Consider the following 19,917-nt stretch of genomic DNA (forward strand, 5'->3'; position numbering starts at 1 on the left):
TACTCTTCTCGAAGTTAAAACATTTTACAACTGAGAAAACAAGAGCTGGGAGGTCAGACAGCAAAATAAGTGAGATGTTTCTCAGTTTTGCTGTAAAGGCTTATAGGATAGGAAGGATGTAAATATATTTGACATTTATTTTCCTTTCCAGACAATATTCTGGCCAGTAGACTATACCTGATAGGAAATGTGACATTCCTCAACATCCCCTCTCTCCCCCCAGTATTCTTTAACATTCTTTCTTCTATTATTATATGCTGATATAACCACATGATGAATATTCCTGGCACAGAAGTACAAATGGAAACGGTTATCAATGTTCATCTGCTCTAGATCTGAAGCTCCCCAAAGTTTGAAATGTTCAGCTTAGATGTTTATTTTTTTTTTACTTTTGATTTCTCTCCAGCATGATGCAACACATGCTACGTGCCACATGCATCTAATCATGTTTCCCTGTGTATCTGTAGTACCTGTAAAATGCATCCATCATAATCCAGACTGATGAAGTTGCAATAGAGCCATTCCACTTAATGAGCTTTCATTTACAGTGCCTGGGAAATCTGGAAACAGGCACACACCTGGTTTAGGAAAGGAAATTAACTTAAAAAAAAAATTCCATTATATTTAGTTTCAAGAGCAAGCAAAGCTTCTATAAATACGTTCATATATTTGGCACCCAGTTCCACAATTCTTTTCTTAGACCATGGCTTTTACATCCTTGAAAACACCTGGACTTTTTGTTGTATTCTGAATACAGCATGTTCAGCTAAACCCCAGTCAGGCTACATCTGTCCTGGTAGATGTTTTATATTCCAAAATGGCTATTTTCAATGAAGCAACAGACACGCTGCAGGTTTGCAAATGCATCACAAACCTATTCTGGCTTTATCTCCATTCTGCAGCTATGCAGCAGAACATCAGCATTGGTTCATCATCCTTACCTATGAAGTGCATGGGAGATTCCGTCTTAGACTGGGGCCCAGCGAGCTACAAACAAAAGAGACATTTGTGAGATTAGGGATACAAACATACCAGTACAAGCAGCTAGGTAGGAGTGGGGAAAAGCATTGATGGGGTTGACTCCTTTTCCGAAGAACTACCAGAATGAACTGGAATTGATGCTGGGTTTGGATGTGGGGAATCAAGCAGAGTAACACCTGAAATAGGCAGTTCTGGAGCTGAAAGATGGCTGCATGTTAGGTCTCATCAGCATAAACACAGCATTTCTGAAGAATGCAAGGACACTCAAACATGGTAGCTAGGTCCTTCTCCATACAACAGGTATTGTAAAAAGGATCTTACTATTTGCATGAATGTGCCTTGGTTCTGCCTCAACTTTTCATACTCATGTGCAATTGTATAACTGTAACTCGCACATGCATAAAAAACATGCAAGTCTTAAGCTGATCCTTCCCCTGATGTGATTGTCTCCACATACCATGCTGGATTTCTGTGACCAAGTGCTTATCGATTCTAAAAGCAGAATGTAACTAAAAAAGGCTACCGTCCCAGAGCCACTGGAACTGGGGACAGAAATTTCCCGCTACTTGGATCTCTCTTTGGTGGTTCTATGTCTGGAAAACATACTTGGATAGCATGGTTAGCCTACAGATATAAAGCTGGAATTTGCTATTTTTATGTGAAACATTCCCAAATCATGAATCATCTGAGGTTTCCCCTCATTGCCGATACTTGCGTACACACCCTGTGTTACCTTGCAGTGTGGGACCTAAAAAAGCAATAGCTAGGGCAAGGAAAACAAGGTTAAGGTTTGTTCTTACTAATTGACAAATTTATTAAGGACAGAAGTTAAGCAACAGAGACCTTTTCTTTGGACTCCAGCCCTGAATTTTCATTCTGCCTGGCTGAATGTTGCAGTTTGTGTCATAATATATGTCCTCAGCTCCTGAACCCCTGACACTTGGGCTGATTAACTCCCAGAAGGTCACTGGGAAACATAGCAGGAGCTCTTAACATATGTTGCTGATAAACATCTCAGCATCAGAGATAAGGAGCTGCTCAGCATAGTCTTAGGAAGCTGGGGTTTTGTTACCATAAAACTATACAATGTAAAGCCTAATCCCTACACAGATTTAATTAGCTGTTAAAGGTATCAGGTTCATGATGAAGGGTGTTCTGGTTGCCTAGATGTTATTCACTGACTGCCACCAGTTGGTTCAAAGACAGACTATCTCTGCCTTGCAGCTTGTTAGGATGACATGTTATGGTGAATGATGACTGCTTTGTAGATTTAAGAACAGGAAAAAAATGAAAATTAATATATTTTCTAGGCCCAGCTCCTGTGTCAGACACAGGTTCTGGTGCCAGTAAAATGCTGGTGTCATGTTGTTTCCTGAGACTTCATCAAAGAAAGATTTTTTGAGAGGTGGAATATGCGAACTGAAGTTTATGAGGCTTGATTCTCCTTCTCAGAGAGAGCTGAAGATGTTCAGCATCCCACAGGGCTGCTTCTCTGGACTCCATGCTGCTCTCCTCTGTATAATCATGCTAAGTGACTTTCCAGCTCTAGCAGTGGTTTCACAAAAGTGAATGGAAATGAGCTACCAATAGTTTTATTTCTCTTGGTCTGCTTTCCCTGTGCAGTTAGAACATAAAACATAGACTGCAACATTTTATAGAAATACCTAAGATAATTTCAATCCTGCCAATCTAAACATCATTTCCAATGGGGACTCAGCAGACCAAGCTCATAAGCAGAAAGCTGTCTGCCTTCTACAGCTCTACATGTGCCACAGTCCCTCCTTCAGATGTACTGTATTCTACTTTGATAATAACTGCAAAGTGTGCAAGTAACATTTGATTACTGAAGTTTCTTGCACTTCTGGGTGTACTGCAATAACCTATGGGTATACCTGTGCCATGCACCATGGCAGCAAAGATTATAAAATATGTTTCACTTCTGTAGTTTTGTAATACCATTCTGAGCATTTCTTACCAGACCTGAGGCTGAAGACTGCTGTTTGTTTTCTACCACCTGTTTCTTGTGCACTGATCCCTGCTGTCTACACGCTGCAGCCAACGAGGGTGGTGGGCAGCAGTGGCCTTGGGGCTGGGTCTGACCCTACCCATACTCAGCATTGTTGCACTGACATAGGGCAGAAGACAGGAGAGAAGCTACAGGTTGAAAGAAGTTATAATAATTGCATATATTCTTTTTGAATATACATCTGTACTTATCCTGAAGAATTTTACTTCAGCATCCAGAACCAAGGAAGAGCAAAGGGATTTTACTCATTATGGCTGCATCATAGGACTGGAAGACCAGCATCACTTATTGCTGTCATCTGAAGGCTGCCTTGTCACTTGTATATCATGCATAAACAGGGCCACTTTATCACAGTGATTCCCTTGCAGAATTACAAGCAGCCCACTGCTTATTATTCTGTTATCTATGTTCAAGCTTCACTTGAAAGTGGACTTGGTGGTGCCAGCTGTTGTCCAGTACGCTGGCCAACTATTCCCTTCTCATTTTCTCCATGATATTAGGATCTGATAAACAGCTATTCCCTTGCGTATTCATCCTTACAACCTCATTATTACCAAAAACAGTAAAAATTGTGTATCTCCAAAAGCCCATAAGGAAGGCCTCATGGAGAGGAGTGCCAGGCTTGGCAGGATGCCCAGCGCATCTCCATGAGATGCTCAGCTCCCTACAGGAGGAAGAAGACTGTGGGGTGGGCAGCAAGAATGGAGCAATTCCAGCTATTTGTATGATGGATAGTTCATAGCCTTCCCAGCATCAGTCCATGTCAGAACCTGTCTTTCCGGCATCATCTCCTCTTTGCTATTTTGGGCTGATGAAAGACTTCCATGGGCTGGGCTGGACTCATCTCCTGTACATCTAAACCCATTGCCAGGCTGTTCAGGCCACTTCTGGCTGGCTCCAGGGAGGCATAAGGTGCAGAAGCAGAGGCTGTATTGCTCCAACACTGCACAAGCAGGGGAAGTACTCACTGGTGCAAGCTAGCAGAACAAAGTGAAAGTATGGCCTATCTTATCAGTGACTTAGGAAGCTAAGACTTAAGGATATAAAAACTCTCTTTAATCTCAGGGAAGTACCCATAAATGGAGCCCTGAGGAGATAACTTCACAAGTGGTACTTTTTGGGTGCACTTACATGCAGATTTAGATTACAATTGCAAAGACATCTTTATGTTTTCTGATAAACTTCTTCAGCTGAAAATAACTATTTAACATTACAGTTTAGTAAAGTACTAAAACAGCAGGGAGTGTGCAGATAAAGAGGTACAATTACTAGTGCATGGTTTGGGAATGCTATCAAAACAATAGCTTTAGGGCTTTCAAGCTTGGTCTCAGTCTAATGTTGCTAATTTTTCAGGAGGTTTGTTAAGTTTTATTAGCAATTTACATCTCAACATAATTATATGGATATTAGAGAAATCAATATTGTATAATGTAGAGTCCTCTAATGACTACACCGTTCTTTTGAGTCTGTTATGGGATAAGCTTTAAAGTCAATTTAAGGAGGAATCTTTATAATTCTGCCAGAATCGAGCTTTATATGATGAGCACAAGCCCCAGAAAAGATTGGAGAAACTGCCCTTAATCTTGAATCTTTAAATTTGAGTGATAGTTTTTCTAATAGGTTACAGAAAATTGTTGCTGTATGTTCAAACGTATTCCCAGCTCTCTGAATGTTGTTGATTAATTGATATATTTATTGATGTTTCTGATCACTGCAAAGCTTTCATATGTCATATATCATAAACATATTTGTCATCCATTAAAAAAATTCACTGAACTGTCAGCTACACTAGTTCCTGTGAAAGATTTACCAACTGACTTCATGGAATGTTTGTGTTTTTTGTTATTTGGTATTTTCTCCTCTTGATTTAAGGTTGTTTTTATTTTATTTTTTTAAGGTGTGGGTTTATGAGAATTATCAGGGCTTAAGTATCATAACTATTTTCTTGTAAAAAAAGAATTCAAGATGAACCTGGATGAACCAATAATTCATAAATGTCATCTTCATTAGTAGCCACAGAATTTCAGCAGGATTGGTGCAACAATTTGGAAGAATCTCCCATCTCAGTAAGCTAGACTGACTTAAACAGGCAAAGGCACACTTTTCAAGCAAGAAAACCAGGCTGGGATCAGTGTTTTAGAAGGGACAAAAGCAGAGATTGGGCTCTGAAGAAGGAATGTTGCAAGAGCAGCAACACTGGGAAATAAAAATCCAAGGCAGAAATCACTGGGGACAGGATGGGAGCAGTGAAAACACAGGAAGATTCACTGTAAACTGAATTGTTCAGGGTAAAGAACATGACATATCAGTTAGATAGTGTTGAAGACAATCACCTCCCTTGTGCTGCTGGCTATGTTGCTTCTGATACAAGCCAGGATGCCATTGGCTTTCTTGTCCGCCTGGACATACTGCTGGCTCACGTTCAGCTGGCTAATAGCTCCAGATCCTTTCCAGCCACTCTGATCCAAGCATCTCATGGGATTGTTTTGACCAAAGTGTGGGACTAGGCACTTGATCATGTTGAAGCTCATACAGTTGGCTTCAACTCATCAATCCAACCTATCCAGATCCCTCTGTAGGGCCTTCCCACCCTCAGGAAGATTGACAATTCTTCCCAACTTGGTGTCATTTGTGAACTTACTGGGGGTGCACTCAATTCCCTTGAACTAGATACAAATTCAAAATCAAGAAACCTCTGAGCTACAAGTTGTGGAGAACTGTGACAGGATGTTTGGGAGAAGTTTCTGTGTGCTTATCCTGCACTTTGACTCTTCCTTGGGCTTCCACTGTTGACTAAGTCTCCCATAATGGTGCTCTGGTATCCTGTGGTACAACCCCTGGAGTTTTGATAAGTTAAGCAAAATGTTGGATTTACACAGTAATTTTCTGCATGAGTTACAGCTCTCAAGCTGCACATGGAAAGAATCTAACTGGGTCTTTCCAATATACACTACAACTGTGACACTTGGCTAAATTCTCTCACTGACCATGGTGTTGGTTAAGAAAAGGAATTCTACTGAAAGTGTTGCAAGTGATTCTGAGCCTTTGGAAAATGAATGTGTCTCCAAAAATGAATGATCAGGCACTGGTTCATATGCTGTACCTTTTCCACTGAGTGCGGCCTGCAGTCTGCTCCCAGCACTGCTTCAGAGCAGTAAGGACCAACTGCACAGAGTGTGCTTTGTGCCAGAAGCTTGTGCACAGGCTGCACAGGCTTTGGATAAGAGACTCTAAGCCCAGATTTTCAGCCCTTTGGCTGCAAATAAACAATGCATTCTTGATATTTCAAGTACACAGACAGAATATCCTTGGCTCTGGCAGGCTGATGGCAGGCTGTGCAGAGGAAATCTTCTACAGCCTCAGGAACTGCTGAGTTTCCTACTCATTCTGAACAGAATGACTAGTGCTAAATATATATATCCTGTGTTTCCACACAATCTTGGCAAACAAGTTGACATGTTTACTCTTTTTTTAAGATAGCAAAAAAAAAAAAAAACCAACAACCCTATATATATATATATATAAATATAAAAGAAGAACGAAAAGCTGTAATTAATACAGGAAAAATTAAATCACATTTTTCTTAACACTCCATACCTCTAGTTCAAAGTTCACTGAATGCTAAGCCAGATTGTGCTCAGCAACGCAGAGACGATAAAGGGACATCACTGGGAAATATATGCAGGTAGTAATTTTATACGGAAAAATTACATGGAGATTAACACATGGAAGTGCAAAATAACTTCTGAAGGTCCCTGAGATGTGAATGGTGTTTACTTCTGTGACATGATGTTCCTTTACTGTGTTAACCTTTATAAGATACTCAGATATTATTGTCATGGGATCTTGTGACAAGACACGGTTAAATGAAATTCTCAGCCTAAAAATGCTGGGATCCCCACATTCACAGTTCCTCTGCAGAAAAATGACTGCCTAGAATACAGGCTAGAGTAGAAAAGCCCTCAGATGTGAGGTCTGGTATTTAAAGCTCTGAGCAGCGCTCTGCTGGTGCTACAACTCTGCTACCGCACAAGAGACGTGGTGTAAGTGAGAAGATGTGGATGCAGATGTTGCACCAGCTGTTTGCCATGCATACTGGCAAGAGACCTTCACAGGACTCCAATGCAGCAGTCACCTTGTTTGAATCCTTCCAAGACAATTCTATGAGGCTGAAGGAACCCTTATAAGGCTTGTAATCCTTCACTCTGTAATGCCCATTTGGTAACGCAGTCTTTCACTGTAAATGTTCTCTCATGTGAGAGAGACAAACTGTACAAATTTTCTCTGCAAATATTCCTGTACAGAAATTTCAGGAAAAACAAAACCAAAAACAAACAAACAAACAAACAAAACCCCCACCTTCTTTTACCTTCCTTAACAAAGACTCTGCTTTCAGAGTTTAAGAATTGCCTTTAAATGTTAAATATTCAAAAAACTTTCTCCTGCTTTCTTACTCCCTTGTTTCACATGTTCACTGACATCTCAATATTTCAGTCACCCATCCCACAGTCTTTAAAGCACGGCTGTATGAATTTGGGCTTTTCTTTATTGCTGGGGGTAGATGGAGATGAACTGAGAGTCTGTGACTGGCATTGTCAGAGCTCTGGCACAGGAGCCTGTTTTCACTTCTGCCCCAGAGAGATAGCTTTTCTCCAACTCTTCCTCCTCCTCCTCCTCCTCACACCTTTGAGATTTGAGATGGGAGCTGTACATCCTCAGGGTGGCTGGTGTGGGTAATCTCTTAACAGGAGTAGTACCTCGTCTGCTCTCTGAGAATGGAATGGCCCCAGCTATTGTGATCAGGTTTCTTAGTGCCCATTAGGTCACAAACTCTGCTTAAAGCCATTTTCCAACACTGAAGTATACACAAAACTAAAAAAAAAAAAAAAAAAAAAAGGAAAGCTAATGAATTTAAATGGTAAATAGATTTAAATTTACTGTTTAGAAGAAGTAAAGGAGAACAAAGTGATTACCCCAGAGCAATTTCCTGGCTGGGATCTGCCTGAATCATCATGTAAAAGGTTAAATGCCAGAACTTTGATACATAACATGCTACAATCACTTAATACATTCTTTATAGAGTTCAAGGAAAAAATCTGTGTGTCTTCTGTGAAGTTCACTTCATTCCTGTACTCAGTCAGGCCTTCTCCCTGCAAAGAACATCATCCTATAAAAGGAACTGGGTGAAACTCTGTCCTCATAGAAATTTGAGTTTCACCTTTCATTTTAACCCAGCCAAGATTTCACTTACTGTTATCTCTGTGAGATCTCACAAACTGTGCATACAAAAGCCACTTTTCACTGGTCTCACAGTTTTTGAAGCCCATGGGACAGTGTCTGTGGAAAAGAACAACAAGGCAAACTGAACAACAATAACCTGGATTTCTCCCTACAAAGCCACTGTCCCCTCCCAGTGCAGTTAAAGGAAGCAACAAGCCAGATGAGGAAGGTAAACTTGGGATCTGAGAGGAAAGATTTTCTGGTATTTATAAAAGTCAGAGGTTCACACGGAAACTTGGTTACAGCACTGCTCCTCTCCCGTCTATTTCAGGACACACAGTCCTTTTTTGACTACAGTATTTGACTCATAAGTTCTAGAGTATTTCTCCTCTTTTTAACTCCTCTGAGCCCATAGAGCTTGAACATATGAGATAAAAGCTGAACATTGGAGTTCATTGCTTGAATAAGAACAGAGAGAAAACTAAATTACAGCTTCAGCATATGGTCTTCAGTGCAGTAATTTGACCCATTCTTTTCCATGATTAACAAACTTATAGCATGGAAAAAGAGTAAGGAATACAGCTTGCAGTGTACACTGTAATGTAGTACAAAGAATGCTGATATATATTATATTGCATTTCAAATGCTGATTACCTCTGTAGGAACAGAGCCTATGCTAGGCTTCATTTAATGCATTCTCACAGGATCACTGGGTAACGCATTGTGGAAGGCAATGCAGAAGAGCTCAAGTTCTATCTGCCATTGAAGCAGGTCCAGGTCTGAGATCAGATAGGAGTTCACTTTACTATCTCCTTTGGGCCGTTGATAAACACAAGAGGTCCCAAGATGTATCCTTATGCTATTCCACTTGCTGCCAGCCCATTAACCCTTTGAGAATGACCCATTAACCTTCTAAGCCTAATCATCCACTGACTTTTTTGGTCACACAGTAATTATTCACACATTCAGATCTTCATGTACTAAATAGGAATAAAATAATATTTCGCGAGTCTTGAAGACCTCATAAAATCGAGATGAACAGCTTCTTCTTCTCTCATCTGCAAACATGGCTATTTTATCAGAGAAGACAATCAGTTTGGTAAATTCAGTTATTGTTCCCAACAACTTTGTTTTGTAATGTGCTCTGAAGTATTTCCAGGAGAAATTAATTGCCTCATGATTTCTCCAGAAGTTAAAGTGAGAAAGAGTAGTCTGTATTTGCCCGTATTGTCCTGTTGGCTTTTTCAGACGTACATCTTTCCTCTAATCATTAGATAGAAACGTCTCTCCAAATCTGTATGACCTTCCAAAGATTATAGAGAGTGGCCTTGCAATGATAGCATCCAGTTCTCTCAGAACCTTCATAGGAATCTACCTGGTCTCTTGATGTGAGAATCATCTTTCTGGCAAATATTTATGTTCTCTGGGTATTGAATGTTAGTATTAGCAACCTTCTGTAACAGTAGTAGTACTGAGAATCTGCTAAATAGAATGCTACAACTGGAAAAACATACACAAAACTTTTTATTGTGACAGTGAATGAGTGATGAGAGCTTTCATCACCATTAGGGAAGTCAAGCTAAAGCAAAGGCAGATCTCATCATCTGTTCATTCAAATTATGAATGAATCCACTGCTAAAGTTTCACAGTGAGATAAATCTGCAGTAGCTCCATGTTATAATTAAAAAAAAATGTATTTTTTTTTCATTTTCACCTCATTCAGTGGTATGGGTCACACTGCATTAGTAAAATACTTTACCAAAAATGTCAAGGTTTTGAGATTCTCCTTCAGCACTTCATAAAATCTGTGTTCCTGATACCAGAATAGAATATAATCTATGCAGAATGTTAAAATTAACCTGGCTGGTTTTGATGTTCATCTCAGTGGAGTATAGCTTCAAGAAAATACTTGTAGGTAGTTGGTCCTCTGTCTTATGAGCTTCCCAGGGGCTACCATAGAGGTCTAATGTCTTAGGAAATATGCTTTGGTCTACAGTAGGGATATCTGGGGAGCAAGTGAGATACACCAATACAGAAATATGGCTATTTATAACCCAAACGTGCAATGTGTCTAGTTGCTGAATAGATAGTTCAGATAGCAGCTTGGTACAAATATGTTCTTTCCACCCATAGATAACTGTAATAATTGGTTATGAATTATTTGTTACTTTCTTGCACTATGATTCACAGATTAACTGTGCTGCAAAGTTGGACTGCGCTGCTATTGCTCTGCTTCTTGCCACTTTTCTGCTACAGTAGTTGCAGAAAAGCAGCAGTCAGCCTAGCCTGAGCCCACTGTTATGCTCTTAATACATACTAAAACATTATAGAGACCTATTGCTTTTCAGCTGTTGGGAGGAGACCAGCAAATGGAATTTCATATTTAGAACCTTGGAAAGCTTAGAACAAGTGCCTGGATCCTCAGATGTCACATCCAGCTGAGATCAACAGGAGAGATATATCAGTGTTTGGCTCAGTCCCAGACTGTTTCTGAGAACCATTTTCCTTTTATGTGTGCTGCTATCCTGGGAAGGACAGATGCTCCATCTGAAATTCTGAGTGGAGGATGCCCTACCATCCAGACACCTGAATACCCATTATCGGCTGGGACACATCAGCTGTGTTTCTAGAACTCACCTTTCAGTTTGGAGATGTCTGACGAAATCCCATTTGTCATACTCTGAAATAATGTTCAACATCAAGGCAAGGGAGATAATTTCTTCAAAAATGTTTCCTTCAAAAAGGAACAAATATGCTAATGTAGGTGCAGCCACGGTTGCACATCATAAATACTGCTCTTTTCTGCAAGAGTCTCTATATCACTTTTAGTCCAGGCCCCCTCTCTGCCCAGATCCTTGCTGAGACTTGTTAATGTAAGCCTTTAGGTTTTCTCAACAAATTGGTTGGAACATTTTAACCTCAAAGGTTAAGCCTGCCACTCAGTGAGTGTCTTATATTATCTGCCTTTATAAACTGGAAGAGGGCCTGTGTCACCCCAGCTTTAGATACTTGCTCAATTCCTGGTGGGGTTTTAACATTGCAGGTTACACCTGTTTATCATCTGGAATGAGAAAAGCAATGTGACTCTCTCTGTAGCAGTCCTCTGTTTATCTGAATACTCAATCTCAGGATTGTGAGATTCTCAGGAGACCACATTTCAACTTGGTATCCTGATTTGTGGCCTCTAATTGTTTGTTTTCAAAACAAAACTGTCACCAGCATCCCTTGAAATCAGAGCTCCAGGCTATAACTATGTTGTAGCAGTCACTTGATATTGCTGCTAAAATGAGAGTGCGTGTTAGTGTTAATTGAGGTCAGCATCAGATGTGTTTTATTGGCTTCTGATCGCTACCATTACAATCATTATTACTACTGCTTACTTTTCTCTAAATTCCTCACTCTTCTATGAGGTAGGATATCAGGTAAGTGGGCGTCTTCCCATCAAAATAAATGCAAGTGAGAGATAATAAGGAGGTCAGCTTCTGCTTCTTGAGATAAACTGGTGTCATGTATTGTTTTCTATTAAAACACTAAGCTATTACAAAAATGAACAAAGTTTGCATTTTCAAATAATTTTGATAAGGTCTTGCTGATGTTTCCAAACCCACACATTTTGGAATAGCTTCTGCAAATTCTTACATACTTTTTTTCCCCCCCAAGAAAAAAGTTGGACTTGTCTGAAAAGGAGCAGACAGGTTATCTATCTATAAGTTATACTCTAACTCACAGAAATGCTAAAATATGTCACATGAAATACACTGCCTCGTGCAGAAGCCACCTGTGTTTTTGTTCCAGACAGAAAGTTTTTACTGTTATCACTGACTGCTTTCAATTCTTATCTCTGTATTACCTGAGTAATAAAAGAGATATGCCACCAGACTACAGGAAAAACACTTTTTTTCTGCGTTATGATTCTGAAAATGTTCATAAGAACTTTTTTTGTTCTGATTAGGAAGCTCTGCCACATGTCCTTTTCAAAGCATTTGGTGACATTACTCAAAGTAATGGGATCCTTTACATCTAGTACTGACACTCCAGGAAACCATCCTACAACGGAAAGATGAATTCAATTATTCATAAACTGGGTAATTTGACCATCCTTAGGTTTGTGCATGGCACTGGGTCTCTAATAGTTAATACTTGTTCCTCATTCAATAAAAAAGATGATAGTTTCTTTTTCTGTTCTTGCTTACTTGTATCTATTCAATCAGCTGGTGTTTCTTCCACTGTTTTTAAGCCAACTTCCTGCTGTGTTTTTACTCTTGGTGGTAATCTTGATTTATTTTGATTGTGTTTTCAAGATTCTATGGGGGAACATAAGAGGAGACAGGTTTTGCAATAACCCAATTCACATTTGCAGGGGTGTAAGGGAGTTTGAAATCGTGCTTGAACATTTATTTCTCTTCCCCTATTATGTGAGGCAGAAAAGCCACCAACCATGAGCTCAGAGATGGATAGAACGCTGGCCTTGAGACAGACGTCCATAAGCTCCTGGAAAAAGTGAGGACAGGTAAAGATAAGAAGGATGAGTAGCAGATATGCTTCTGCCCAGCTGGCCTTACTATCCAGAGAGAGAAGGGGGGCAGTGAAAAGGAGTTTAAAGTAACAGCAGTATGAGGGCTGTCTTATTACACTGTCCAAGATGAATGTTACGGTTGGGACAATCTCTTCAAGAGGCCTGAGAGGAGAGAGCTTTTGTCTCCTCCAGCTTTATTGGATGTCTGGAAACCTCTTTTTTTTTTATATATATATTTCTTTACTGTCTTTTCTTACATAAAATTAGCAGAGAAGGACAACTGTGATGGAAGTAGCACTTGCAAGTCAGGGCTTTCCTTCTAATTGGCAGAGATGGGTCGCAGAGGCTGAAGGGCATAAAGTGAGATGCGCCTGGAAAGGTTTGAACTGCATGTGGACAAATTGATTCTACCATCACCATTTGGATGCTGTTTGCATTCACCACATCTTCCCAGGATTAAACTGTATGCATTTAAAAGAACATATCATGTTTAACTAGTTAATAGAAGTAATAGGAAGTATTCTTATCTTGAGGTGTAATATTTTCACAGAAAAATAAATTTGACTAATAAAAACCTATTATTAGCAGCAATAAATGAGTAATTCACTCTTCTAACACTTAAGCACAACTTAAGAATGGCACTTTAAACCGATCTGGTGAAAGAACCTTGGAAAAAGAAAATCATCATTCATCTTTGCACTTCTCTTGACTGAAGTTAGTTTAGGGATCATCTTTCTGAAGAAAAATAACCTCAGCATTTGGTTAATGTTTATCCAAGTCAAAGTATAAGACACAATTTAAATGTGTATAAACATTTAATTTCATGGGGAATCAGTCTATATTTCAGGGAACAACAGGGGCAGTAAGGCATGATGGGCTTCAAACCTGCACTGTAAACTCAGAAATATTTGGCAAAAGTTTTAGTAGAATGTGCACTGTTATTCACAATATTTATTTTTAAGCTATTTCTTCCAGTTTGATAGAAGGGTTTTTATATGCAATAACACCAGAAAACAGATGAAGTAATAGCAAAACAAAAACAAAATGAAAGCCAAACCAAACAAGAACAACAAAAAATGAATATGTACTTGTGCCAGCTCACATGAAGCTGCTTTTGTGAAGGTTTGAGAATACCCTCTCCTCATTTTACAGCTGGGATAATGAAGTGCAGAGATCTGAAATGGCAGAATGAGCACACGCCTGTTCTGTTAGCTGAGCCTCTCACTGCTGCTCCTGATACGTCCAGAACTAGATGTATCTCAGTGATGGAGTGAGAAGACTCCCATATGCCAAAATTCACAACGTCCTTAGTGACATTAGCAGACTGTCAGATTTCTCAGGCTGGAACACACAAGGAGCTGCCATTATCTTCTTCAGCAGTGAAAAGCTCTGCACTCAGAAAAGGCTTCATGAGAAATGTCTTTCTGTTTCCTCAGAGCATTCTTTTTGAACTGGGATATCACTGGGAGAAGGAAAGCCTGCAGCTGTTCAGTGACCAGAAAGAAACTTAGAAAACTTACTTTTCCTTGCCTTAAAAAACCTGAGATTTTAGATTTGAGTGAAAACTGAAAAAGGAAAAGATTCGTGAGAACTAGAATTCTTTTTTGAAGAAAATAAAAAAAAATCTTATTGCAATAGTGTCTCTTTAAGGGGAAAATATCTTTCACTTCAGTTTTTCCTAAGAAGCAAAGTGCAGCAGCATCAATAATATCTAATGTGATTTTTAGACAAAAAGTGTATTTAAGATACAAGCTTATTTCTGAAGAGATCAATTGGAAAAATATATTTTCTATTTCAGTCTTTTCAGAGTATCAGCAGAAGCTGATGAGTATCATGACCAAAAGCCACTTCCAGATTTTGCCACTATCTACTTTGTTTTAGCTTATAAGATTTGAAAGCTGGACACACAAAAATAAGAATGAGGAGTTATCAGTGCAAACAGGAGCATTTGGGTGACTGCTACTTGTTGGGTATTCATTCACCTGCTGGTGTGCAAGTCTTCATGCAACACTGTTTGTCTTGTTTTATAGCAGGTACACACGGTATTCATCTGCTGTATAGAAGTTATGCTAATGAATGGCTGTGGAGTGTGATGGTGCTGTGGTCTCGACAGCTTCTGGCAGCACGGGTGCCATGCTGTGAAATGATCATGACTGAAAAAATATCATGACAGTAAAATTATCAAAAATGAGGTAGCAGTATGTACGTAGATGTATATTCCCTATGCATATTTTAGACAGGAATGTATCCTGTAGGTACACTTAACATTGTTTTGGATGTTTTTTGTTTTGTTTTGTTTTTAAATCTCTGCCCTTTCCAGTAATATTCCTCATGAGGAATTCCCTGTAGATGTCCAGCTCATCAGAGTAACATGTACTTTCCTGGACATTATTATCTTCAGGAATATTAGCCTTGTTCCTGCTTACAGCCTGAAGTACTCATCTGTGGGCTCTAAAACCATACCATAGCCCATAGCTGTATTTCTTTTTCTGAAGCTACTGCATTGAAATGTATTAAATAAAAATAAATATCTAAAAAATCAAAACACATTATAAATTGTATCACTTTTGTTTTTCAGGTAAATTTCAATTCACATCAGGAGCTGGCTGGCTGTTTCTCTACATGATATGACATTTAGTGTGAAAAAACCAAGTCAACAAGATCATCAGGATTCTTACTTCCAGGAAGCAATCTATTTTTAATATTACAAATGCTTTCCTGTTTTCTTTTGGCCAAGATTTCTCCAGTGCCTGTGAAATTCATGGGTTTAAACATTTATTTTTTTCCTTGGACACGGTATGCAATCAGGGAGAGAGATCAACATTTGTTATTTATTTTAAGAAAGTCTCTGCACTATATCAATGGAGCAGGACTACACGGATAGGCTTTGTGGTTCACCAGAGTCACCCTTGATCTAGGTGAAAAGCTACTGCTGCTAGAAAGCCTGCGCACTGCTGTGTGCCCAGCGAACGTGGGATGCACGTTCCAAGGCTGCAGTCAGTATATCTACTGATCTGCAATTAGATTATCTATGTTATTATTTTTAGTTCTTATTGAATTGGACGCAAAGTGAGCTCAGAAAGAAACCATCAAATGGCTCCAACTGAGATCAGCGATAAACAATTTTTTTCACACAGCAAAAAAACCAGTGTAAACACAGTCTAAGCATGACCTGGTAAATATGTTTGTAATATAGCAAGAACATCCTTTTCAGACTCTTGTCCAGACTGCTGCCCCATGCAGGGTGTCTCTTGAGAGTCTTCCCCAGGCTTTACGCAGTCTCCGTGGCAGCTGCAGCACAGTGTGCAGGACCCTGGGAGCAGGGAGCAGTGGGGACGTGCATGGCTGCATGTAGAGCAGATCCTTTTTTGGCTGATGTACTGGTCCTGCATATTAGGAGGAAAACCAAGTGATGGAGCTGATTACTTTTGTACAACACTAAATATCTACAATAAAATTGCATTCCTTCTTTCAGTTCCATAAGAACTTATAAAAGGTAAAACTAACAAGGTTGCTGGTGCCAGAATGGGGCTTGGTCATTCCCTGCTTTTGCTCTGCACAGTACCTTTCACAGGGAGCAGACATCATAATAGTTTCTGAAAAGAGGTTAAATAGTTGAGCAGAAAACTGCTCAGACACTACACAAACAGTGTTTTAGAAATAGTCACTGTGTTTGAACTTGCTAGTGTATTATACTGCTCCTGGCTGCCATAACAAATTCAGGAGCTGGAGTGCTGTCCGAATTGATTTTTTTGTGTATGTCTTCTCTGTTCAGTGAGAGCTCTGGTTTTCAGCCCCAGTTTTTGCTGTTTCTGAAATAGGATACATTTCTTACCTATTTTAAATGCAAAAGATGACTTGTTTTTTGGAATCTCTTAGTCTCCACACAACCTTGTATGTCTTGTCTTATACTACAGTGTTTGCTACTTCTGTACATTGTATACTCAACAGTGAAATTACTAGAATTTTTCCTTATACATCAAGACTTAACCATAAAGATGATTTTCATATTCTTAGATGCTTCCATTTCTACTCAGTGTCCCTTCCCTTACCCACCTCAGTGAGCTAGTTGTATTTGCTATGTTCCATTCTCATTTTGTTTTTATCTATTTTTTGTGACCATTTCTTGATTTTTGAAACTGAACACATGCCCTCTTTTAGGCCATTGTGATTGATTTCACTAGTTTCACAAACTGAATTTAATTGTTTTTTGCTTCTTCATATTTTATAGTAGGTCATATCGGAACTGCTGATTCTCCGCAAGATGCAGAACTGAACTTACTAGACTCCGTGATCTGTACCCATCTTCCTTGCTAACACCTGCTTCCTTTTCTGGTGCACCACTACAAGTGAAAAAATAATATAAGATGGCAAATTCCAGAGCCATTCTGAGTTGTTTGGCTTCCGTCCACTGACCTTGGTCCACAAGTTAAAGACCAGCTGAATGCCTGTAAATCAGTACACTGCCAGTTTATCCTGGAAATCCTTGGTAGATTTCTTATCCGCTTGGGGGTTCTCCAACAGGTAGAGTCATCTGTTTCCCTCTCAGCCCTAAGCCCACATGCCTTTGTCTTCATTCCCTGCTGTTTCCCTGCATTGCACATATTGTCTAACTGAGATTAAATAATTTTTTCTCTGATATTTTTGTGAAGTTCTTCAGATACCGTTGAAACACTCTCACTAAACAACCAGTGATTATTTGGGTTATTCTTTTATACATAATGGACCAATTTTAAGGTATCTAATGACCAGTTTGTTCATCCTTGGTTCAAGAGGATGATCAGGTCATGTTGTCTTTCCACGAGAAACCAGTCACAATCTTTGATACTGTCTAAAACAGCAGCTGAAGTTTAGAGCTCCTCAGAAAGACAAAGTCAGGGGATAGAGTCAGGAATTAGCTAGTTTTGTCTCATCTTAACAAATGCTTTATTTCTTCTTCTGTTTTTTCCTTAATTTATGTTGGAAAGAGGTTAGTTCTTTTGCACAGAAATCCTTCCTCAAATGTATCACAGAATCATTCAGGTTAGAAAAGACCACTAAGATCATTTAGTCCAACCACGCTTCCTCTCAACTTTAATTCTCAGGGCACTAACATGAAAGTTCAGTGTTTACTTTTCCTGTACTCTCATTTTTAGAACCTCTTACCTTTCTGTCACTTTTCTCCCCCAATACTTGTTCAAATAAGCTAGGACCCAGGAACAAACATATGAGGTGAGCCATAGGAAAAAAATGTATGGTTGGTTTAAAAGCTTCTGTCAACTCCTGTTTTGAGCAGTGGCTTCTTCCACCAAACTGCCTAGAAGAGTTTAATGGCTTAATCAGATTTTTCTTCATGGAAGAATAAGGACAAGAGAAATTATCCAACATGCAATAAAATGTACTTTATTATCATGGACATGGGTTTGACAAACATTGGACTTAAAAAGACTCAGATGTCACAGGCAATGTTCTGTTCTAACCTGTGTGAGTAGCACCTAACAACCTCCAGAAATACTGCACTTTCAAACATGAAATTACCAACGACTAAGTACACAAAATGTTACTGGCTAACTCAGACTCACTCCAAACTAAAACATACTGAAATTTCAGTTATTAAGCAATAATCTGTGTTTCTTACTGCTCAGGAACTCATATTGTAGATACAACACAATTCTCAAGCTGATACCAAATGCTGACTCCCAAACTTGCAAAGATGAAGGCACTGATCATGGCTGGCTAATACAAAGTTCTACTCAGCACTGGCACTTACAAATGGTGTCTGGAGCTGGCATTCTCTCCTGTATTAACTTTAAGTTCCTTCACTTTCATTATCAGCAAATAGTGATTTTTCTATTACAAATTGTAAAGGTGCAGCCAAAAAAAAAAAACAACAACAACAAATGACCACAGGGCAGGAAATGAATCACTCTGTCTTTGAGCGTGCTAACTACAGATACTGCAAATATACAGAAACATTTTGAAAACTTTCCAAGGACAACATTCTGTTAAAATTTTAACATATATTCTGGGGATCTGCATATATTATTACAAAACTTTTTTAAAATAAAACACAATCAACATGCAGTGGTGGATGTGTTTAGGTGGGAACATTCAATTCAAATGGACTGGCAGATACTATGCTCAAATAGGACTCTGTAGCCAGATCTCTGTTCTCTCTTCCAGGAAGGATTCAGCAGGTTTCTGAATGAGGGCAACATTAACTCTTGCCATTAACTATTTTTTTCTGTACATCGGCATCATGTCCAAAGGATGCTGCAGTAACTTTTTGCTTTGAAAAGAGAGATCTGTTTTGTCACAGAATATTTGACCATTTTTTCCAAAAGGAAATGTAAAGGGCTTCTCCATGTCCTGCTGGGAGACATGGTATTTTTCAGATCACGTGTCCGTTCATTTGCCATTTGTCATCTTGACAGTTTACGTAATGTTTCTGACTTTATTTGCTTGATGGGATCCCACTTGCTTAAAAGGGCTGAAGAAACCCTTTTTTGGGGGATCAAAGGTTGTCTCTGAAACTTTTCAGTCACCTCCATCCTTAAACTGAAGCCAGAACAGTAGAAAAAATTCAAAGACAAGATGCAAGCTGTGGGCAAAACTCAGTCCTTAATCATCCTCAATGACTCAGTTTCAGTTATGGAGAGCACAAATGGTTCAGATAGGATCCACTGCATTTATATTTTTTTTACATCACATCGCTAGTAGATACTGTGTTTGTTTCCTTACCTTTTTAGGTATCTACAGAAGATGTCCTAAAAATTGAACAAACTATTGTCCTTTTGGAGAATTCTTCACTGTGATTTCTATTCAAGCTGCCCAGATCTGGCCTGAATAATAGGTGTCTCGACCAGAGGAAAAAAAAAAAAAAACAAAGTAAAACATCTGTGGTTAATTTTGAAGACATCATAACAAACAATATAGTGTGAAAGTTCATGCAGCTTTATTTGAATAGCCTAAACCAGACCAAGCTTGCTGTGTTTCTTCTCCCTCAAACTGCAGCAAAGAATTGGGTTGTTCATAATGGCTTGGCTTTCAGTTGGGTCTGCAGTTGGGTCAGCTCTCAAATGTGGAGGTGCTGGAAAGTTTGTTATTAAAAAAAAGCCAAAGGGGAGAAAAAAAAAAACAGTAAGTAACAGCTGTTACTTAATCAGAAGAAAATTTCAACTGAGATATTTTGTCT

This window comes from Cyrtonyx montezumae, unplaced genomic scaffold (assembly GCF_038088225.1).
Source record: "Cyrtonyx montezumae isolate F1298 unplaced genomic scaffold, pur_monq_1.0 scaffold_2, whole genome shotgun sequence".
In the NCBI taxonomy this organism is placed as follows: domain Eukaryota; kingdom Metazoa; phylum Chordata; class Aves; order Galliformes; family Odontophoridae; genus Cyrtonyx; species Cyrtonyx montezumae.